We start from the raw sequence: 24,364 nt of genomic DNA on the forward strand, positions 1-24,364 counted from the left end.
ACAGTGGTGGGCGGAGTTAGCAGCTCCTGCTCTGTCCCAGTGCCAGCACACCACTAGCAGAACGGGAGCAGCAGCCACAGAATCCTCCCACCATCCCCAGCCAGAAGCCACCAGGGCACAGACGCCCCACAGTGCCAGATAACCATAGACCCCTACCTTGCCACCTACACCCCACTGACACCCACTCCACACACCCCAACCCCACCTCCACCAGCTCCCACATCCAGCCATGGATGGCCCAGACACCCCCCACCCCGACGCCTGCATACCTCACCAGCACACACTGCCCAGCCTAACCCCACACCACCGATCCCACCCGCCGCACAAGCCAGCACCTCCCGCAGCCATCCTCGGCACGGACACGGTGGCCGGGCCCCGCCGGCCGCACTACGGCCGACCAGACAGCCGTAGCCCGCACCACACATCCCGCCCTGCACACACCTCCAGCGCCAGCTCCCGCACTGCAGCCGCGCCTGGGACCCACTGTCCCGCCAGACGCCGTCCGCACAACGGATGAAGACAGTGCGGTTACCCGCGCCTGTAACTGCCGCCGCCATACACATCAGGAGCGACGGGTGGCGCAGTAGAAGACTTCATAGCTCTCCCTGCGCCGCGTACAGACACCCGCCGCCTCCTCCGCACACCGAACACCACGCTGCCTCCCACCATCCCCAGAGACCCGGACTGCCTTCTCCAGAGGCCAGAGACGGGGGACAGCGCGCCAACTTCACAGGTGAGAGAGAGTGCACAGGCCGCCCCGCGTCTCTGCGCCCCCCCCGCCGCCCCGCGTCTCTGTGCCCCGCGTCTCTGCGCTCCCCCCCCTGCTGCCCCGCGTCTCTGCGTCTCCCCCCCCCACCGCCCCGCGCCTCTGCGTCCCTCCCTGCCGCCCGCGTCTCTGCGCCCCCTCCCTACCGCCCCGCGTCTCTGTATCCCCCTCCCTGCCTCTGTGTCCCCTCTCTGCCGCCCCGCGTCTCTGCGTCCCCTCCCCGGCGCCCCGCGTCTCTGCGTCCCCTCCCCGGCGCCCCGCGTCTCTGCGTCCCCTCCCTGCCGCCCCGCGTCTCTGCATCCCCTCCCCGGCGCCCCGCGTCTCTGCGTCCCCTCCCCGGTGCCCCGCGTCTCTGCGTCCCCTCCCCGGCGCCCCGCGTCTCTGCGTCCCCTCCCCGGCGCCCCGCGTCTCTGCGTCCCCTCCCCGGCGCCCCGCGTCTCTGCGTCCCCTCCCTGGTGCCCCGCATCTCTGCGTCCCCTCCCTGGAGCCCTGCCTCTGTGTCCCCTCCCTGCGTCTCTGCCTCCCCTCCCTGCCGCCCCGCGTCCCGTCTCTGCTTCCCCTCTCTGCCGCCCCGCGTCTCTGCCTCCCCTCCCTGCGCCGCGTACAGACATCCGCCGCCTCCTCCGCACACCGAACACAACGCTGCCTCCCACCATCCCCAGAGACCCGGACTGCACACCACAGGCCTGGACAGCCTTCTCCACAAGCCAGAGACGGGGGACAGCACGCCTGGCACTGTGGCCGCTGCACCAACTTCACAGGTGAGAGAGAGTGCAAAGGCAGCACCGCGTCTCTGCGCCCGCCGCCCCACGTCTCTGCGTCCCCCCCTGCCGCCTCGCTGCGTCCCCCCTCTGCCGCCCCGCCTCTCTGCGTCCCCCCTCCGGCGCCCCGCGTCTCTGTGTCCCCTCCCCGGCGCCTCGCGTCTCTGCGTCCCCTCCCTGCCGGCCCGCGTCTCTGCGTCCCCTCCCCTGCGCCCCGCGTCTCTGCATCCCCTCCCCGGCGCCCCGCGTCTCTGCGTCCCCTCCACGGCGCCCCGCGTCTCTGCGTCCCCTCCCTGGTGCCCCGCGTCTCTGTGTCCCCTCCCTGGAGCCCTGCCTCTGTGTCCCCTCCCTGCGTCTCTGCCTCCCCTCCCTGCCGCCCCGCGTCCCGTCTCTGCCTCCCCTCCCTGCCGCCCCGCGTCTCTGTCTCCCCTCCCTGCGCCGCGTACAGACATCTGCCGCCTCCTCCACACACCGAACACAACGCTGCCTCCCACCATCCCCAGAGACCCGGACTGCACACCACAGGCCTGGACTGCCTTCTCCACAAGCCAGAGACGGGGGACAGCACGCCTGGTAGTGAGGCCGCTGCACCAACTTCACAGGTGAGAGAGAGTGCACAGGCAGCACCGCGTCTCTGTGCCCCCGCCGCCCCGCGTCTCTGCGTCCCCCCCTGCCGCCCCGCCTCGCTGCGTCCCCCCTCTGCCGCTCCGCCTCTCTGCATCCCCTCCCTGGCGCCCCGCGTCTCTGCGCCCCCTCCCTGGCGCCCCGCTTCTCTGCGTCCCCTCCCTGGCGCCCCGCGTCTCTGCGTCCCCTCCCTGGCGCCCGCGTCTCTGCGTCCCCTCCCTGGCGCCCCGCGTCTCTGCGTCCCCTCCCTGGCGCCCCGCGTCTCTGCGTCCCCTCCCTGGAATCCACATCTCTGTGTCCCCTACCTGCCGCCCGCATCTCTGCGTCCCCTCCCCACGCCTCTGCGTCCCTCCCTGCCGCCCCGCGTCTCTGCGCCCCCTCCCTACCGCCCCGCGTCTCTGTATCTCCTCCCTGCCTCTGTGTCCCCTCCCTGCCGCCCCGCTTCTCTGCCTCTCCTCCCTGCCGCCCCGCGTTCCATCTCTGCGTCCCCTCCCTGTCGGCCCATGTCCCTGCCTCCCCTCCCTGCCGCCCCACCTCTCTGCGTCCCCTCCCTGCCGCCCCACTTCTCTGCATCCCCTCCCTGCCGCCCTGCGTCTCAGCATCCCCTTCCTGGCACCCCGCGTCTCTGCGACCCCTTTCTGCGTCTCTGCGTCCCCTCCCTGCCGCTCCGCCTCTCTGCGTCCCCTCCTTGCCGCCCCGTGTCTCTGCGTCCCCTTCCTGGCACCCCGCGTCTGTGTACCCTCCCTGCGTCTCTGCGTCCCCTCCATGCCGCTCCGCCTCTCTGCGTCCCCTCCCTGCCGCCCCGCCTCTCTGCATCCTCTCCCTGCCGCCCCGCCTCTCTGCGTCCCTTCCCTGCCGCCCCTCGCCTCTGCGTCCCTTCCCTGCCGCCCCGAGCCTTTGTGTCCCCTCCCTCCCTGCGTCCCCTCCCTCCCCGCGCCTCTGCATCCCCTCCCTCCCTCCCCGCACCTCTGCATCCCCTTCCTGGCACCCCGCGTCTCTGCGTCCCCTCCCTGCGCCTCGCGTCCCCTCCCTCCCCGCGCTTCAACGTCCCCTCCCTCCCCGCACCTCTGCGTCCCCTCCCTCCCCGCACCTCTGCGTCCCCTCCCTGCGCCTCTGCGTCCCCTCCCTCCCTCCCCGCGCCTTTGCGTCCCCTCCCTCCCTCCCCGCGCCTCTGCGTCCCCTCCCTCCCCGCGCCTCTGCGTCCCCTCCCTCCCCGCACCTCTGCGTCCCCTCCCTCCCTCCCCGCGCCTCTGCGTCCCCTCCCTCCCCGCGCCTCTGCGTCCCCTCACTGCCACCCCGCGCCTCTGCACCCCCCTCTCTACCGCCCCGCGTCTCTGTATCCTCGACCTGCCTCTGTGTCCCCTCCCCGTGTCACCTCCCTGCCGCCCCACGTCTCTACATCACCTCCCTGCCGCCCCGCGTCTCTGCAACACCTCCCTGCCGCCCCGCGTCTCTGCGTCACCTCCCTGCCGCTCTGCGTCATTTTCCTGCCGCCCCACGTCTCTGCGTCCCCTCCCTGGCACCCCGCGGCTCTGCGTCCCCTCCCTGGCGCCCCGCGTCCCCTCCCTGGCGCCCCGCGTCTCTGTGTCCCCTCCCTGGCGCCCCGCGTCCCCTCCCTGGAGCCCTGCCTCTGTGTCCCCTCCCTGCCATCCTGCATCTGTGTCCCCTCCCTGCGTCTCTGCCTCCACTCCCTGCCACCTCGCGTCCCGTCTCTGCCTCCCCTCCTTGCCGCCCGAGTCTCTGCCTCCCCTCCCTGCCGCCCCGCCTCTGTGTCCCCTCCCTGTCGCCCTGCGTCTCTGTATCCCCGCCCTGCGTCTGTGTCCCCGCCCTGCGTCTGTGTCCCCGCCCTGCGTCCCCTCCCCGCGTCTCTGTCTCCTCCCCGCCGCCCCGCGTCTTTGTGTCCCCTCCCCGACGCCCCGCGTCTGTGTCCCCTCCCTGACGCCGCGCGTCTCTGCAGGGGTTAAAGGGGCGCAGCCCCTTCCGACGGTGTGAAGAGCGCCCGTAGGGCGCAATGAAGCACCTAGTCAATAATAAAAGTGAACTTCCCAGGCAAAATAACCAATAAGAATTAATACAAAATAATATATTTTGTTATGAAAAAAGTGTCTATTTACTGTGTTTGGGGAGTGGGAGCCCTTACGTCTCTGCCTGAGTGTGGATTGAACCCGATGTTATCGTCAGACGAAAGATACCTGAATATCGCCCCTGTAGTAATGTAACTTTGTTACTTTGTCTGTAGCCAAACCACATAACCTGGATAGTGAAGAAATACCATTTGAGTCCATGGGCGCTCAAAAAAAGCAAATAAAATAAACACTCATAGTGTATTACGTATAAACATATACTGCCAAGTACAGTGACAATCTTTTGGTGAGTCTTATACCTAATGTGCTGGTCTACTGTTTTTAAGAGTAGACAATCACGCTTTCTGTGGGAGCTGGATTTCCACCGGTATCAGATTCTAGAACCTTGAGCTCCTCCTCCAGAAACGATACCCAAAAAGAGAGAAATATAGCCTCCGGTGGTGTAACACTTTTTAATCACTGCACAAAACATATAACAAAAGCGGGGAATAGATGGTCTCTCACCCTTTGAAGTGGTCTACAAATAACAGTAGACAAAACAGCAAGTTGAAAGATGGTGCAATTGGGCGACCCCGAAACCAGCTGTACAACTCCGCGGGTGATGTCACAAACGTCTTCCCCACAACAAGTAAGTCCTCCTGCCGACGCGTTTCGACACACACAATCTCTTCATCAAATGAAAATTCGGTTAATGAAACCATTGAGAGTCTTCCATTTAGACCCAAATCCAACTTTTTCCCTTCACACCTTTAAGGGTGCTTTTTAGAATCCTTTAGTGCACTGGTATTGGGAGATTTAGAAAAACTAGATTCGGAGAAAATAAAATACAACTTAACATTTAAGGAACGACGGGCCCTTGATACTCTGTCAAAAGACAGGAGCCTAATTATTAAGCCAGCCGATAAAGGCGGGGCAGTAGTTCTAACGGACAAAATTAAATATGAATGGAGGTTTCCCGACAGTTATGTGACGGAGTAACATATAAAAAAATTAGAGGGGACGCCACTAAAAAAATGAGCTTACAATTAAGGACTTTGGTTGAAACTTATGTTAAAAAGGGAACTATCTCAGAAACAGAATCGAAATTTCTTTTAATAGAAAATCCCATCATACCCACCATGTATATTTTACCCAAAATGCACAAGAGTATCATTAATCCACCCGGATGCCCTATAGTGTCCGGGGTGGACTCACTCACGGAAAATGTATCCCTTTTCATCGGCTTTTACTTACAGCCATTAGTTTTAACCAATAGATCTCATCTGAAGGATACGGAGATGTATTGAACTTGGTGCCAGCTGTAGAATGGAAAAATTATTTCTTTTTAGTGACATCCGATGTCAGTTCATTATACACTATTATTGAACATAAACAAGGGGTAGAATCAATGGCAAAGAGATTGAGATATTCTAATATGGATTCTAATTTAAGGGATTTTATAGTGGATGGGATCAATTTTATTTTATCAAATAATTATTTTGTTTTTAAAGATGATTTTTATATTCAGAAAAGAGGTACCGCCATGGGCACTAGGTTCGCCCCAAGTTACGCCAATATTTTTATGGGGGATTGGGAGGACACCTCAATTTGGGAGAACAATCCCTTTGGGGCGAACCTAGTGTCCTGGCGTAGATATATCGATGATATATTTTTTATTAGGAAGGGAGGGAAGGAAGAGCTTGACCTTGTTGCTCATTTTGAACACTAATGACCGGAATATAGTTTTAACTTTTGATATAAGTCAAATAAGTGTGAACTTTCTTGATTTAACGATATATGTGGAGAATGGCACCTTGAAGACAAAGAATTTTATCAAACCCACTGATTCTAGATCTTTTATTGCCAGGGATAGCTGTCATCATGAATGATGGCTAGAGTCTATACCATCAGGACAATTTAGGAGACTAAGGAAAAATTGTTCGGAAAAGGAAGTGTTTCAAACACAAGCTACAGAAATGGCACAATGTTTTAAGAAATGTGGGTATGACAAAGATAAAACAGAACGGGCTTTTCAAGAGGTTTCAGAGTTAGACATAGAAAATGTTTTAAGAAAATCAGAAAGCAAAATGAAAGAGAACCAAGATGAAAGGTTTAAGTGGGCTTTTATCACCAACTTCTCCCAACATACTAAGGTTCAACGGATTTTTAGAAAACATTGGCCAGTGTTAAGGAAAGATCCAGTAATAGGGGAAGAGCTACCAGCAAACCTGATGTGCATATTTAGGAGGGCCCCCAACCTCAAATCAAAATTAGTATGGAGTTTGTGCCCTGCATCCCCTAAAGGCCCAAAAATCACATCTACTGTTTTTTTTAGATGTGGAATGTGTACAAGTTGCAAGAAAGTGAAAAACACTTTAACGTCCTAGAGGATGCTGGGGACTCCGTAAGGACCATGGGGATAGACGGGCTCCGCAGGAGACATGGGCACTTTAAGAAAGAATTTAGTTCCTGGTGTGCACTAGCTCCTCCCTCTATGCCCCTCCTCCAGACCTCAGTTTGATACTGTGCCCAGAGGATCTGGGTGCTTTTCAGTGAGCTCTCCTGAGTTTGCTGTTAGAAAGTATTTTAGTTAGGTTTTTTATTTTCAGGGAGCTCTGCTGGCAACAGACTCCCTGCACCGTGGGACTGAGGGGAGAGAAGCAGCCCTACTCTCTGAAGCTAGGTCCTGCTTCTTAGGCTACTGGACACCATTAGCTCCAGAGGGATCGGTACGCAGGATCTCACCCTCGCCGTCCGTCCCAGAGCCGTGCCGCCATCCCCCTCGCAGAGCCGGAAGACAGAAGCCGGGTGAGTATAAGAAGCAAAGAAGAATTCATGATCTTCACGAGAGGTAACGCACAGCACTGCAGCTGTGCGCCATTGCTCTACACTCCTCACATACTCCGGTCACTGTAAGGGTGCAGGGCGCAGGGGGGGGCGCCCGGGGCAGCATTGGGGACCTCATATTGGCAAAAGTACACATATATACAGCTGGGCACTGTATATATGTATGAGCCCCCGCCAAAAAGTACAGTTTAAGCGGGACAGAAGCCCGCCACTGAGGGGGCGGGGCTTCTCCCTCAGCACTCACCAGCGCCATTTTTTCTCCACAGCACCGCTGAGAGGAAGCTCCCCAGCTGATACACGGTAGAAGAGGGTTGGAAAGAGAGGGGGGCACATAATTAGGCGCAAAAAACTATACTTACAGCAGCTACTAAGTTAACATTAAGTTACTGTGTTATTCCTGTGATTTATAGCGCTGGGGTGTGTGCTGGCATACTCTCTCTCTGTCTCTCCAAAGGGCCTGGTGGGGGAACTGTCTCCAGAAAGAGCATTCCCTGTGTGTGTGGTGTGTCGGTACGCTTGTGTCGACATGTCTGATGAGGAAGGCTATGTGGGAGAGGAGCGGGAGCAAATGAATGTGGGGTCTCCGCTGACGGCACCGACACCTGATTGGATGGATATGTGGAAGGTTAAATGATAATGTTAATTCCTTGCATAAAAGATTTGACATGGCTGAGGCATTGGGACAGTCAGGGTCTCAACCCGTGTCTGACCCTATGTTGCAGGGACCGTCAGGATCTCAAAAGCGCCCACTATCCCAAATTGTTGACACAGATACTCCAGTGTCGATTACGATGATGCAAAGTTACAGCCAAAATTGGCTAAGTCTCTTCGATATATGATTATAGAAATAAAAGAGATTTTGCACATCACTGAGGAAACCCCTGTCCCTGACAAGAGGGTGCATATGTATAAGGGAAAGAAGCCTGAGGTAACCTTTCCCCCCTCACACGAACTGAATGAGTTATGTGAACAGGCTTGGGAATCTCCAGATAAAAAACTGCAGATTTCCAAATGGATTCATATGGCGCATCCTTTCCCGCCAACGGACAGGTTACGATGGGAATCCTCCCCTAGGGTGGACAAAGCTTTAACACGCTTATCCAAGAAGGTAGCCCTGCCATCACAGGATACGGCTACCCTTAAAGATGCTGCTGATCGCAAGCAGGAGGTTACCCTGAAGTCCATTTATACACATTCGGGTACCTTACTAAGACCGGCAATCGCGTCTGCCTGGGTGTGTAGTGCTGTAGCAGCATGGACGGATACCTTATCTGAGGAGATTGATACCCTAGATAAGGATACTGTATTATTGACCCTGGGGCATATTAAAGACAAAAAGGCATATGGAGGTTTTACCTTACAGGGGTGAGGAATTGTTTGGGGAGGGTCTCTCGGACCTGGTCTCCAGAGCTACAGCTGGAAAGTCAAATTTTTTGCCTTATATTCCCTCACAGCCTAAGAGAGCACCGTATTATCAAATGCAGTCCTTTCGAACACATAGAAACAAGAAAGTCCGAGGTGCGTCCTTTCTTGCCAGAGGTAGAGGAAGAGGAAAGAAGCTGCACAACACAACTAGTTCCCAGGAACAGAAGTCCTCCCCGGCCTCTACGAAATCCACCGCATGACGCTGGGGCTCCAATGGCGGAGCTGGGCCCGGTGGGGGGCACGTCTTCGAAATTTCAGCCACATGTGGGTTCACTCCCAGGTGGATCCCTGGGCAATAGAAATTGTGTCTCAGGGCTACAAGCTGGAATTCGAAGAGATGCCCCCTCACCGATATTTCAAATCGGCCCTACCAGCTTCCCCCCAAGAGAGGGAAATAGTGTTAAAAGCAATTCAAAAATTGTATCTTCAACACGTGGTGGTCAAGGTTCCCCTCCTTCAACAGGGAAGGGGTTATTATTCAACCATGTTTGTAGTCCCGAAACCGGATGGTTCGGTCAGACCCATATTGAATTTAAAATCCCTGAACCTATACCTCAAAAGGTTCAAGTTCAAGATGGAATCGCTAAGAGCGGTCATCGCAAGCCTGGAAGGGGGGGATTTTATGGTGTCTCTAGACATAAAGGATGCATACCTTCATGTCCCCATTTATCCACCTCATCAGGCGTACCTGAGATTTGCAGTACAGGATTGTCATTACCGATTTCAGATGTTGCCGTTTGGTCTCTCCACGGCACCGAGAATATTCACCAAGGTAATGGCGGAAATGATGGTGCTCCTGCGGAAGCAAGGTGTCACAATTATCCCGTACTTGGACGTTCTCCTCATAAAAGCGAGATCAAGAGAGCAGTTGCTGAACAGCGTATCACTTTCACTGGAAGTGTTACGGCAACACGGCTGGATTCTCAATATTCCAAAGTCGCAGTTGGTTCCTACGACTCGTCTGCCTTTCTTGGGCATGATTCTGGACACAGACCAGAAAAGGGTTTATCTCCCGATAGAAAAAGCCCACGAACTCATGACCCTGGTCAGGAACCTATTGAAACCAAAACATGTGTCTGTGCATCACTGCATTCGAGTCCTGGGAAAGATGGTGGCATCATACGAGGCCATTCCCTTCGGCAGGTTCCATGCGAGGACTTTCCAATGGGACTTACTGGACAAGTGGTCCGGGTCACATCTTCAGATGCATCGGTTAATGACCCTGTCCCCCAGGGCAAGGGTGTCACTGCTATGGTGGCTGCAGAGTGCTCACCTTCTCGAGGGCCGCAGATTCGGCATTCAGGACTGGGTCCTGGTGACCACGGACGCAAGCCTCCGAGGTTGGGGAGCAGTAACACAGGGAAGAAATTTCCAAGGTCTGTGGTCAAGTCAAGAGACTTGCCTTCACATCAACATTCTGGAACTAAGGGCCATATACAACGCCCTGCGTCAAGCGGAGACCTTGCTTCACGACCAACCGGTTCTGATCCAGTCAGACAACATCACCGCAGTGGCTCATGTAAACCACCAAGGCGGCACAAGGAGCAGAGTGGCGATGGCGGAAGCCGCCAGGATTCTTCACTGGGCGGAGAATCATGTAAGCGCACTGTCAGCAGTGTTCATTCTGGGAGTGGACAACTGGGAAGCAGACTTCCTCAGCAGACACGACCTCCACCCGGGAGAGTGGGCACTTCATCAAGAAGTCTTCGCACAGATTACAAATCAGTGGGAACTGCAACAGGTGGACATGATGGCATCCCGCCTCAACAAAAAGCTACAGAGGTATTGCGCCAGGTCAAGAGACCCGCAGGCAGTAGCTGTAGACGCCCTGGTGACACCGTGGGTGTTCCAGTCGGTGTATGTATTTCCTCCTCTTCCTCTCATACCCAAGGTGCTGAGGATAATAAGAAAAAGAGGAATGAGAACAATCCTCATTGTTCCAGATTGGACACGAAGGACTTGGTATCCAGATCAGCAAGAAATGCTCACAGAAGAACCGTGGCCTCTTCCTCTAAGAAAGGACCTGTTGCAACAGGGGCCCTGTCTGTTCCAAGATTTACCGCGGCTGCGTTTGACGGCATGGCGGTTGAACGCCGGATCCTAGCAGAGAAAGGCATTCCGGATGAGGTCATTCCTACGCTGATAAAGGCTAGGAAGGACGTGACATCTAAACATTATCACCGTATATGGCGAAAATATGTTTCTTGGTGTGAGGCCAGGAATGCTCCTACGGAGGAATTCCAGCTGGGCCGTTTTCTTCACTTCCTACAGTCCGGAGTGAATTTGGGCCTAAAATTAGGATCCATTAAGGTCCAGATTTCGGTCCTATCCATTTTCTTTCAAAAGGAGTTGGCTTCTCTACCAGAAGTTCAGACATTTGTAAAAGGAGTACTACATATGCAGCCTCCTTTTGTGCCTCCGGTGGCACCCTGGGATCTTAACGTGGTGTTAAGATTCCTAAAGTCACACTGGTGTGAACCACTTAAAACGGTGGAGTTAAAATATCTCACGTGGAAGGTGGTCATGTTGTTAGCCTTGGCTTCGGCTAGGCGTGTGTCAGAATTAGCGGCTTTGTCACATAAAAGCCCCTATCTGGTTTTACATATGGATAGAGCGGAATTGCGGAACCGTCCACAATTTCTGCCAAAGGTGGTATCATCTTTTCATATGAACCAACCTATTGTGGTGCCTGTGGCTACACGTGACTCGGAGGATTCCGAGTTACTTGATGTAGTCAGGGCTTTGAAAATTTACGTTGCCAGGACGGCTAGGGTCAGGAAAACGGAGTCGCTGTTTGTCCTGTATGCATCCAACAAGATTGGTGCTCCTGCTTCAAAGCAAACAATTGCTCGCTGGATCTGTAACACGATTCAGCAAGCGCATTCTACGGCTGGCTTGCCGTTACCAAAATCGGTCAAGGCCCATTCCACTAGGAAGGTGGGCTCTTCTTGGGTGGCTGCCCGGGGGGTCTCGGCACTACAGCTGTGTCGAGCTGCTACTTGGTCGGGTTCAAACACTTTTGCAAAATTCTATAAGTTTGATACCCTGGCTGAGGAGGACCTTATGTTTGCTCAATCGGTGCTGCAGAGTCATCCGCACTCTCCCGCCCGTTTGGGAGCTTTGGTATAATCCCCATGGTCCTTATGGAGTCCCCAGCATCCTCTAGGACGTTAGAGAAAATAAGATTTAATTTACCGGTAAATCTATTTCTCGTAGTCCGTACAGGATGCTGGGCGCCCGTCCCAAGTGCGAACTTCTTCTGCAATACTTGTATATAGTTATTGCTTCAATAAGGGTTACGTTATTGTTGCATCAGGGCATGAACTGATGCTATGTTATTTGTCATACTGTTAACTGGGTTGTTATCACAAGTTATATGGTGTGATTGGGGTGGCTGGTATGAATCTTGCCCTTGGATTAACAAAAATCCTTTCCTCGTACTGTCAGCTCCTCTGGGCAGTTTCTCTAACTGAGGTCTGGAGGAGGGGCATAGAGGGAGGAGCCATTGCACACCAGGAACTAAATTCTTTCTTAAAGTGCCCATGTCTCCTGCGGAGCCCGTCTATCCCCATGGTCCTTACGGAGTCCCCAGCATCCTCTACGGACTACGAGAAATAGATTTACCGGTAAGTAAAATCTTTTTTTCGGTATGAAAATGACAGAGGTTAAGATCAATAATAAGAAAATTAAGATAAAGGAATTGATTACGTGTCACACCTCAAATGTGGTCTACTGTATCGAGTGTACTTGTGGTAAATTTTACATTGGGCGGATGAGCAGACCCCTAAAAGTGAGACTGGGGGAGCATTTGAGGAACATTGCAAAGGGCATGGAGACTCATGCCCTCTCTTTACATTTTAAAAATGTTCATGACTGATATAACCCAGATTAGGAATTTTTATGGTTTGAAACACATTAGGGGCAATATTAGGGGAAAGGATTTGGGGTCCATATTAGCCGAAACAGAAATGAGTATGATTTTTAATTTTGGCACTCTTGCCCCTAAGGGTCTCAACAAAGACTTCGAATTGAAGTGTTTTTAAAAAAAAGATGCCTTGATGAAGACACCGCATCGGCAGGAGGACTTGTTGTGGGGAAGACGTTTGTGACATCACCCGCGGAGTTGTACAGCTGGTTTCGGGGACGCCCAATTTCACCATATTTTAACTTGCTGTTTTGTCTACTGTTATTTGTAGACCACTTCAAAGGGTGAGAGACCATCTATTCCCCGCTTTTGTTATATGTTTTGTGCAGTGATTAAAAAGTGTTACACCATCGGAGGCTATATTTCTCTCTTTTTGGGTATCGTTTCTGGAGGAGGAGCTCAAGGTTCTAGAATCTGATACCGGTGGAAATCCAGCTCCCACAGAAAGCGTGATTGTCTACTCTTAAAAACAGTAGACCAGCACATTAGGTATAAGACTCACCAAAGGATTGTCACTATACTTGGCTTTATATGTTTATACGTAATACACTATGAGTGTTTATTTTATTTGTTTTTTTTTGAGCGCCCATGGATTCAAATGGTATTTCTTCACTATTCCAGTAACTGAAGTGTTGGGTGACACTTTTTCCATCCATTTTGAACTCAAAGGCAACCAGCTTTGGTGCACGGTATTTTATCAGATTATATCTTGTTTCTGTTATTGTTTAAACCACATAACCTGTTACCTTCTCTCTTCGGACAGTGTTATTACAAATGCGTTTGTATTTGACATGTATTTTTCAGTTGCATTTTTCCAAATGCAAATACAACAAAATTGGAATGGCGCCTTACCCCACCGCAGGCACTGAGCAGTGAAGCGTGTGCTAGTCCTTAGACATGATAAATGACTGACAATTTTTGGGGCTCATTCACCAGGGACTGCTATACCTGTTTTGCATTCTTCCAGAGGAACAGTGTGTTCCCTGCCTAGGGAACACAGTATACATGGCTCCACCAGTTTTCTTCACTGAACCCTACAAGGAATGCAGTGACATTACACAAACATGAATAATGAACGCAAGATGATCTTAAAGTGCAGCTTATTCTATTGTCTCATGCATTGTCTATGGTCCATCCAGCGATCACTATGAACAATTATGTGCTACTGATGGCACCAACCGGCCCAGGATCCATCTTACTGTGAATGGGGCTGGGAAAGAGAAATCAGAGCTGGAAGTAATATTCCTGTTATTACACATATTCAGTTACACCGAAGGAAACAGGAGATGGAAGGGCAGGATCAATCAATAAATGAAATATTGAGCAAGTGTGATAAAATGATTCCTGAAACAATTAAGGTTGATTCACTCTATCATAATTGTCATTATGAAGGGATCCGATAAAGAGGCACAGTAAAATATACATATTGTTTTTGCAAATCATGAAGGAGTTATTTGCATGTGTCTACAAGCAGGACTGAGTTATACGTTTCACTTAATAATTATATGTACAGATTCTTTACAATTAATACCTGGATGAAATTCTGCATGTGTGTCCGGTTTCCCCCGCGCAAGTACAAAAGCATCGCACAGCGGCCATGCTTTTGTACTTGTGGAGTTACTACCGGCCAGCGCAGCTCCTGCGGCTGGCCGGGAGTTGGTCGTCGCTGCTCCTGGTCGCAGCGTCTGCGTGTGACGTCACGCAGCCGCTCCGGCCTGCCCCCCGTACGGTCCGGCCACACCTGCGTTGGCCGGACCGCGCCCAAAAACGGCGGCCAAACGCCGCCTTTCCGCCCCCCCACGCCCAAGCGACCGCCTCTGCCTGTCAATCAGGCAGAGGCAATCGTAGCGCCGGCGCATGCACAGTTCTGACCCGATCGCACCGCTGTGATAAACTGCAGCGTGCGATCGGGTCAGAATGACCCCATAGTCAAATGCATGGGGGGGGTTCAATTGCCCGTAAACCCCCTTCCATTTGGCAAGTGGCTCAGATTATGACCACAATAGCAATGGTATATAATACGATTACTAGAGCTGCTGCAGCAACATGTAGTTTAAGGCACAGAGCAGAGCTGCTGCACATGCCCAGTAGTCGCAGCTTCTTTTACAGAGTTTACTGTGTGTGTAGACTGTGGATCTGAGCCCTCAATCAGTGCACTGGACCTTAGAGTAGCTACCAGGAAGAAGAGACAGGAGCCTTACCACGAGGTGGGAGAATGTGTGCTTAGAAAGAGCAGTACTGTTTTTCTTATGTTTGTGTGTTTATTATAGAGATGTGCGGCGGGCGCTTTTCGGGTTTTGTGTTTTGGTTGTGGATCTGGATCCACACTCGTGTTTTGGATCTGGATTGTTTATGCCAAAACCACCCTTTTGGGTTTTGGTTTTGGGTCTGGATGATTTTTGAAAAAAAACATAAAAACAGCTAAAATCACAGAATTTGTGGGTCATTTTGATCCTACGGTATTATTAACCTCAATAACATTCATTTCCACTCATTTCCAGTCTATTCTGAACTCCTCACAATATTGTTTTTAGGCCAAAAGGTTGCACCGTGGTCGCTGGATGACTAAGATAAGCGACAAAACTGGGCGGCACAAACCCCTGGCTCTAGGAGTGGTACTGCAGTGTCAGACATGATGGCAGTTTTAAAAACTAGGCCCCAAAGAGCACATAATGCAAAGAAGAAAAAGAGGTGCAGTGAGGTAGCTGGATGACTAAGCTAAATGACCCAAGTGGACGGCACAAACACCTGGCCCATCTAGGAGTGGCACTGCAGTGTGAGACAGGATGGCAGTTTTAAAAACTTGGCCCCAAAGAGCACATAATGCAAAGAAGAAAAAGAGGTGCAATAAGGTAGCTGGATGACTAAGCTAAGCAAAACAAGTGGGCGTCACAAACACCTGGCCCATCTAGGAGTGGCACTGCAATGGCAGACAGGATGGCAGTTTTAAAAACTAGACCCCACAGAGCACATAATGCAAAGAAGAAAATGAGGTGCAATGAGGTAGCTGGATGACTAAGCTAAATGACAAAAAGTGGATGGCACAAACACCTGGCCCATCTAGGAGTGGCACTGCAGTGTCAGGCAGGATGACAGTTTTAAAAACTTGGCCCCAGAGAGCACATAATGCAAAGAAGAAAAAGAGGTGCAATGAGGTAGCTGGATGACTAAGCTAAGCAAAACAAGTGGGCGTCACAAACACCTGGCCCATCTAGGAGTGGCACTGCAGTGTCAGACAGGATGGCAGTTTTAAAAACTAGGCCCCAAAGAGCACATAAAGCAAATAAGAAAAAGAGGTGCAATGAGGTAGCTGGATGACTAAGCTAAATGACCCAAGTGGATGGCACAAACACCTGGCCCATCTAGGAGTGGCACTGCAGTGTCAGACAGGATGGCAGTTTTAAAAACTTGGCCCCATAGAGCACATAATGCAAAGAAGAAAAAGAGGTGCAATAAGGTAGCTGGATGACTAAGCTAAGCGAAACAAGTGAACGTCACAAACACCTGGCCCATCTAGGAGTGGCACTGCAATGGCAGACAGGATGGCAGTTTTAAAAACTAGACCCCACAGAGCACATAATGCAAAGAAGAAAATGAGGTGCAATGAGGTAGCTGGATGACTAAGCTAAATGACCCAAGTGGATGGCACAAACACCTGGCCCATCTAGGAGTGGCACTGCAGTGTCAGACAGGATGACAGTTTTAAAAACTTGGCCCCAAAGAGCACATAATGCAAAGAAGAAAAAGAGGTGCAATGAGGTAGCTGGATGACTAAGCTAAGCGAAACAAGTGGGCGTCACAAACACCTGGCCCATCTAGGAGTGGCACTGCAATGGCAGACAGGATGTCAGTTTTAAAATCTGGGCCCCAAAGAGCACATAATGCAAAGAAGAAAATGAGGTGCAATGAGGTAGCTGGATGACTAAGCTAAAACGACCCAAGTGGGTGGCACAAACACCTGGTCCATCTAGGAGTGGCACTGCAATGTCAGACATGATGGCAATTTTAAAAACTAAGCCCCAAAGAGCACATAATGCAAAGGAAAAAAAGAGGTGCAATGAGGTAGCTGGATGACTAAGCTAAGCAAAACAAGTGGGCAGCACAAACACCTGGCCCATCTTGGAGTGGCACTGCAGTGTCAGACAGGATGGCAGTTTTAAAAACTAGGCCCCAAAGAGCACATAATGCAAAGAAGATAAAGTAGTGCAAGATGGAATTGTCCTTGGCCCCTCCCACCCAGACTTATGTTGTATAAACAGGACATGCACACTTTAACAAACCAATCATTTCAGCGACAGCGTCTACCACATGACAGTGGCTGAAATGATTGGTTAGTTTGGGCCCCCACCAAAAAAGAAGCAATTAATCTCTCCTTGCACAAACTGGCTCTACAGTGGCAAGATGTCGTCCTCATCCTCAGATCCCTCCCCCTTCAGTGTTTACATCCTCATCTTCACAGAGAAGTAATATTCAGAAAAACAAAACCACATTATTTAGGTGTCAGTGTACTGCTTACGCTATTACACAAAGTTTCTGAACTTGACAATGACTTATGATGAATGTGTTGCAGGTGACGTATAAGGGAGGATGTTCCAAGGTGGTTAACGTCCTTACCCTACTTATTATGGATTGACAAAGGTAACAGATGGCTTGACACCTGTTGTCCGAATTTGTGGAGAAATAATTCCACACCGAAGAGGTGGCTTTTTTGGTATTTTGCCCAGGCATGAAAATGGGCTATTTCATCCCATGACCAACAACTGTTTCCACTGGTGCCTTATTCAAACCAACCACATCACCATCAGAATCCTCATTGTCAACTTCCTCCGCAGCGCCAGCTACACCCATATCCTCCTCATTCTGTTGTACTTCTACAGTGACATCCTCAATCTCAATATCACCAACTGGTCTGGCTGTGCTCCTCCCAGCACTTGCAGGGGGCTTGAAAATGGTGGTAGGAGCCTCCTATTCCCATATAGTGTTGTGAAGGTCAGGCCTAGACATCGCAACCGCAGACAGTGCCAGCACCTCTGTATTTTCACAACACCGCTGTAATTTTACAGCATACAAGACAGGTTCAGTGTACATTGATTTTCACTTCACCCTAGAATAATAACAGCATACAAGACAGGGCCAGGGTACTTTGGTTTTCACTGCACCCTAGCATAATTACAGCATACAAGACAGGGCCAGTTTACATTGATTTTCACTGCACCCTAGAATTATTACAGCATACAAGACAGGGCCAGTGTACATTGATTTTCACTGCACCCTAGAATAATTACAGCATACAAGACAGGGCCAGTGTACATTTATTTTCACTGCACCTTAGAATAATTACAGTATATAAGACAGGGTCAGTGTACATTGATTTTCACTGCACCCTAGAATTACAGCATACAAGACAGGGCCAGTGTGCATTGATTTTCACTGCACCCTAGAATAAATACAGCATACAAGACAGGGCCAGTGTACATTGATTTTCACTGCACCCTAGAATTATTATAGCATACAGACAGGGCCAGTGTACATTGATTTTTACTGCACCACCTGAATTTTTATAGCATACAGGGCCAGTGTAATGTTATTTGAACAGCAACACCCCTATATTTTACAGCATACAGCAGTGTGCTTTTAATTTTTAACAACTGCACCCCTGAATTTTTACAACATACAGGGCCAGTGTAATGTTATTTGAACAGCAACACCCCTGTATTTTACAGCATACAGCAGTGTGCTTTTCATTTTTAACAACTGCACCCCTGAATTTTTATAGTATACAGGGCCAGTGTAATGTTATTTGAACAGCAACACCCCTATATTTTACAGCATACAGCAGTGTGCTTTTAATTTTTAACAACTGCACCCCTGAATTTTTACAGCCTACAGGGCCAGCAGATCCCCAATATTTTACAGCATACAGGAGCAGTGTGCTTTTAATTTTTAACAACTGCACCCCTGAATGTTTATACCATACAAGGCCACTGTAATGATATTTGAACAGCAACACCCCTGTATTTTACAGCATACAGCAGTGTGCTTTTCATTTTTAACAACTGCACCCCTGAATTTTTATAGTATACAGGGCCAGTGTAATGTTATTTGAACAGCAACACCCCTATATTTTACAGCATACAGCAGTGTGCTTTTAATTTTTAACAACTGCACCCCTGAATTTTTATAGCATACAGGGCCAGCAGATCCCCAATATTTTACAGCATACAGGAGCAGTGTGCTTTTCATTTTTAACAACTTCACCCCTGAATTTTTATAGCATACAGGGCCAGTGTAATGTTATTTGAATAGCAACACCCCTATATTTTACAGCATACAGCAGTGTGCTTTTAATTTTTAACAACTGCACCCTTGAATTTTTACAACATACAGGGCCAGTGTAATGTTATTTGAATAGCAATACCCCTATATTTTACAGCACACAACAGTGTGCTTTTAATTTCTAACAACTGCACCCCTGAATTTTTATAGCATACAGGGCCAGCAGCACCCCAATATTTTACAGCATACAGGAGCAGTGTGCTTTTAATTTTTAAGAACTGCACCTCTGAATTTTTACAACATACAGGGCCAGCAGCACCCCTATATTTTCCAGCATACAGGAGGAGGACAGTGCCCCTGCCCCCTGTACAACACAGTGACAGCCAGGACAGCAACACCCATGTACAGCTGCAGCACATGAAACACCAGTGACAGCCAGGACAGCACCCCTAACACAGCACAGGTACACCACGGTGACTGCAGCAGCACCTCTACAGAGCACACACTGACCCCACCAGACGCCACCACCCACAGAGAGAGACAGAGGTCTGTCTCCCTCACTCTCCAAGTCCGGAGTGAAAATGGCGGCGACACGCGGATGTTTATATAGGATCCAAAACCCGCGAGATTCTGACAGCGGGATGATGACATTTTACCTCGTTCTGGTTTCAGAGTCTGGCGGGAAGTCCCGAGTCAGACTCAGATCTGGGCTAGGGACGTGATGTTTGGGAGGTTCGTTTCTCTGGGAACCGAACCTGCTCATCTCTAATTTATTATGGTATGTTTAACCTTTTCCTGATGACTTGTTTATATTATTCAAATGTTTAATACAGCCTATACAATAGACCATCTATAGTGTTAAATATTACTAATGTATTCCATACAGAATCCAGTGTATAAAAAGACCAATGTCTACATTAATGTCCAGGGACGTTTCTTGGTTCTTCTATCGCTCCCCCAGACTCCCGCAGTTGCTCCAATGTTCCGCAGACTGGAAAATTCTGAATTGCAAAAAATTCATGTAAAAATAAACCTATTCTATTCTATGTGTCCATAGTCCATACCCATTTGTACCTTTATACTTGCTTCTGCATGCATTTGTGTTTCAGTATATTTGTTTGTGCTGCTTGTTCCAATTGAGAGTATTCAAAATATGTCACCATACTTGAAAAATGCCATTGATCTATGCGGTAGAGTATGTGAGAGCATTGGTTACACACTCAATAGGGGTTAACAACATGTGAGGTTACAGCAGCATTATACTGTATTTTCCCCAGTCATATCAATGGTCAATTCATTCCAATTGCTCATCCATGTTGAACCCCAAATTAAAATGAATGGATCATTGAACTGAAAGAGCAATTAGCAGCACTGGTAATTAATGTTTTTTAAACACTTCAATAAATATTCAATCAATCACTATTAATATAATATAAAAAAATGTGTCCCCCCTCCACCCCTCAGCAGAACCAGCCATAGTGCTTCGGCCTATGCTGGCCGTGGGAAAATTGGAAGCATAAAGAGTGTGGGTTCCCCGTCTGCCTGTGCTAAATGTGACCAGCCACAGCTAGTGGAAGCATAGAGGGATGCATACTGTATCGAATTTGTTAAAATCTCTATTTAATAAAACAAAAACTCCCTAAGACCCCTCTTTTATCCATTTAATTACAAAAACTTAGGCCAAAGGACCCCATGTAGTCAATCAAGAGTACTTGGCAAAGCCCCACAAAAAAATTATAGGACTTCTCCTTATAAGAACCTGGCGCTATTAAGAAGTCATTCGCGGACACTCTCCATAGGAATGAATGGGGCCACTCTGTTTGGTCAGAGCTGCCTACAAAACTAGGACCTGTACCCTAAATGTGACCACTCCACACGGATGACTTTCATTTGAACACCTTGCCCCGCAGACATAGGGGGTCATTCAGACCCGATAACACGCTGCAGTTGTTTGCAGCTGTGCCATCGGGTCTGGAAAGCGTATGCGGGTGGGCCGCAATGCGCAGTTGCATCGCTGGACGGCGTCGCCCGTCGCCGGGCAGCGACGAAAAGAACGAAGTAAGCGTTTGCAGCGGTAAATGCAAGAAGATTGACAGGAAGAGGCCATCCGGGGGTGTCAACTCACCATTTTTTGGGAGTGTCGAGGAAAACGCAGGCGTGCCCGGCCGTTTCCAGGGAGGTATCCTGACGTCAGCTCCTGGCCGGATCATCGCAGCGGCTGAGTAAGTCTTGAGCTGTGCAGAGACTGCACAAACTTTTTGTTTGTGCAGCTCTCTGCATAAGTGAACGCACCACTGCAAAGGCATTACCCCCTCCCCTGTAGGCGGCGACTACCTGGTCGCATCAGTGCAAACAACCGCCTGCGTGCGACCAGGTCTGAATTAGGCCCATAGTACGTGGGTAGGGATGGGAAGCTATGATTGGTTACGACAGTGGTTCTTAAACTCGGTCCTCAGAACCCCACACGGATCACGTTTTCCATGTCACCCAGCAGCTGCACTGTGCATCACCAACTGTCACATTTTAAAAATCTACAGGTGACCTGCAAAACATGAACCGTGTAGGGTCCCGAAGACCGAGTTTGAGAACCGGTAGGTTACGAGATGCTAACGTTCTTACGATTATGACGCTACTTGTAGATCCCCGACCGACCATTTGAAATATATTTATCAAATCTCTAAAATAAATTAACACTGTTAAATAATTATATGTAAAATGATGTAGGTATAACGTGAGGCAATCAATTTGCTGGCTGTCGGGATTCTGGCGGTCAGGATACCGACGCCAGAACCCCGACAGCCGGAATACCGGCTCAAAGGGGCTATTCCCACTCGTCGGTGTCCACAAGGGGACTTGTAGCCCTCTCGCTCCACTGTCGGCCGTCTGGCGGGCGGGATGCTGCTGTCGTGACAATGACAGCCGGCATCCCGTCCACCAGGAATACATATGTATTCTGGCATAACAATGTACTGTATAAATGATAGCATTGTGTTGGCCCTACTGTTATAAATGTACATATTTCAATGAGTATACTTTCCATACAGAAGTGTGATGTAATATACAGGTATTCGGTGACATCTAACAAACTGCCGCACTGTATTCCCCCCCTCACCCAGACAGAAGACTGCCGGGAAATTCTAAGCGGCCCGTTCAAGCATGGATAATTGGCTGTGCAAAGTGCATGGTGGTTTTCACATAGTAGAAATGACCTGAACATACAGAATTCATCCGTGTCACTAATCCTGTGTAAGGACTTTCTAAGCGCTACGTGGGAGGGGGGTGTTACATGAACAGGTTTTATGAAACTATCACTTTTTCTGTCTTTCATCTCAGCTATTTGCTAAGTGAAGCTGAAGTCTGGGAACAATGTTGTTTCCTGCTGAGATTTAAAAGAAAATAAGCTAGATGCTGAGGATTACTTATTTAACCTCTTCTGGACCCGAGGTTCTGACGTTTGTGCCTTGATGTATGACTGAAATTATTTATTTATTTTGCCTTTATTTGATCTAAGGTCCAGATTTATTAAGCCTTGGAGAGTGATAAATAGCAGCCAATCAGCTCCTAACTGCCATGTTACAGGCTGTGTTTGAAAAGTGACAGTTAGGCGCTGATTGGTTGGAACTTTATCACCATGCAATTTATCACTCTCCGAGGCTTGATAAATCAGGGCCATGACATATATGTGAAATTTCAGGAGCATTTTAATAAAAGAGGGGTTCTGTGTGCAGCGGGGAAACATGACTCCCACAGGTCGCTTTCTGTGCATGAACCACATTTCCAGCGATTTCTTCGGAAATACGCCAACATGAAATTTAGATTGTTTCCAAGTGAGGGTCGGGGCTGAAGGAGGCACTGAAGTGGTTGGCCGTGTTCGCCAAGCAATGAGGCACCGTCCCACATTTTACATAATACCGCCTTACTAGGCACCGACTGCTGACACAGAGGGGCAGCAGCTGACAGCTACTCACCAGAGGGATGATGATCTAGGTCAACGAACTGATCCTTGTCATGCAATTTATCTCTTCTATCCCTTGTCCGTCATGGCCAGAGACACACGTCTAGGAGTAAATATTACGGGAGAAACCGTCTCATCTAAAAACAGGTGTGTCCAGGTTCATCCTACAATCTATACGCCCAAACGCGATTCATTTGCTGCGATTAGTGTGCCCGCTGCTGCGCATGTGCGTATGCACCTGCTTCCATAAGAATGCATGGTGCAACTAGTCGTGGCATACGCACGCGACAAGCGAACACCGACAAGATGAACCTGAACACATCTGTAGGTGACTGGGAGTTTCCCAATGGTATTACAATTGAACAATTAAAAAATAAGATTTTAAACCTACCGGTAAATCTTTTTCTCCTAGTCCGTAGAGGATGCTGGGGACTCCGTAAGGACCATGGGGTATAGACGGGCTCCGCAGGAGACATGGGCACCTAAAAGAACTTTCTAGTATGGTGTGCACTGGCTCCTCCCTCTATGCCCCTCCTCCAGACCTCAGTTAGAGAACTGTGCCCAGAGGGGATGGACAATACGAGGAAAGGATTTTGTAAATCTTAAGGGCAAGATTCATACCAGCCCACACCAATCATACCATATAACCTGGAATACACATAACCAGTTAACAGTATGAACAAACAACAGCATCGGTCCAAGACCGATTCTAACTGTAACATAACCCTTATGGAAGCAATAACTATATACAAGTCTTGCAGATTTTCCGCACTGGGACGGGCGCCCAGCATCCTCTACAGACTAGGAGAAAAAGATTTACCGGTAGGTTTAAAATCTTATTTTCTCTTACGTCCTAGAGGATGCTGGGGACTCCGTAAGGACCATGGGGTTTATACCAAAGCTCCCAATCGGGCGGGAGAGTGCGGATGACTCTGCAGCACCGACTGAGCAAATGCTAGGTCCTCATCAGCCAGGGTATCAAACTTGTAGAATTTAGCAAAAGTGTTTGAACCCGACCAAGTCGCTGCTCGGCAAAGCTGTAATGCCGAGAAGCCCCGGGCAGCCGCCCAAGAAGAGCCCATCTTCCTGGTGGAATGGGCCTTTACTGAATGTGGTAACGGCAATCCAGCCGTAACATACGCCTGCTGAATCGTGTTACAGATCCAGCGAGCAATAGTCTGCTTTGAAGCAGGTGCGCCAATTTTGTTGGCTGCATACAGGACAAACAAAGCCTCTGTTTTCCTAATCCTAGCCGTCCTGGCTACATAAATCTTTAAGGCCCTGACTACATCCAGGGACATGGAATCCTCCAAGTCACTCGTAGCCACAGGCACCACAATAGGTTGGTTCATATGGAATGAAGACACCACCTTAGGTAAAAATTGAGGACGAGTCCTCAATTCCGCTCTATCAACATGAAAAATCAAATAGGGGCTCTTGTGAGACAAGGCCGCCAATTCTTACACACGCCTTGCAGATGCCAAGGCCAATAACATGACCATCTTCCAGGTGACAAATTTCAACTCAACCGTTTTAAGGGGTTCAAACCAGATTTTATGAACTGCAACACCACGTTCAGGTCCCATGGTGCCACTGGGGGCACAAAAGGAGGCTGGATGTGCAGCACTCCCTTTACAAAAGTCTGGACTTCTGGAAGAGAAGCCAATTCCTTCTGAAAGAATATCGACAGGGCCGAAATCTGTACCCTAACAGAGCCTAACT

Source organism: Pseudophryne corroboree, chromosome 5 (genome assembly GCF_028390025.1).
Source record: "Pseudophryne corroboree isolate aPseCor3 chromosome 5, aPseCor3.hap2, whole genome shotgun sequence".
Lineage (NCBI taxonomy): Eukaryota > Metazoa > Chordata > Amphibia > Anura > Myobatrachidae > Pseudophryne > Pseudophryne corroboree.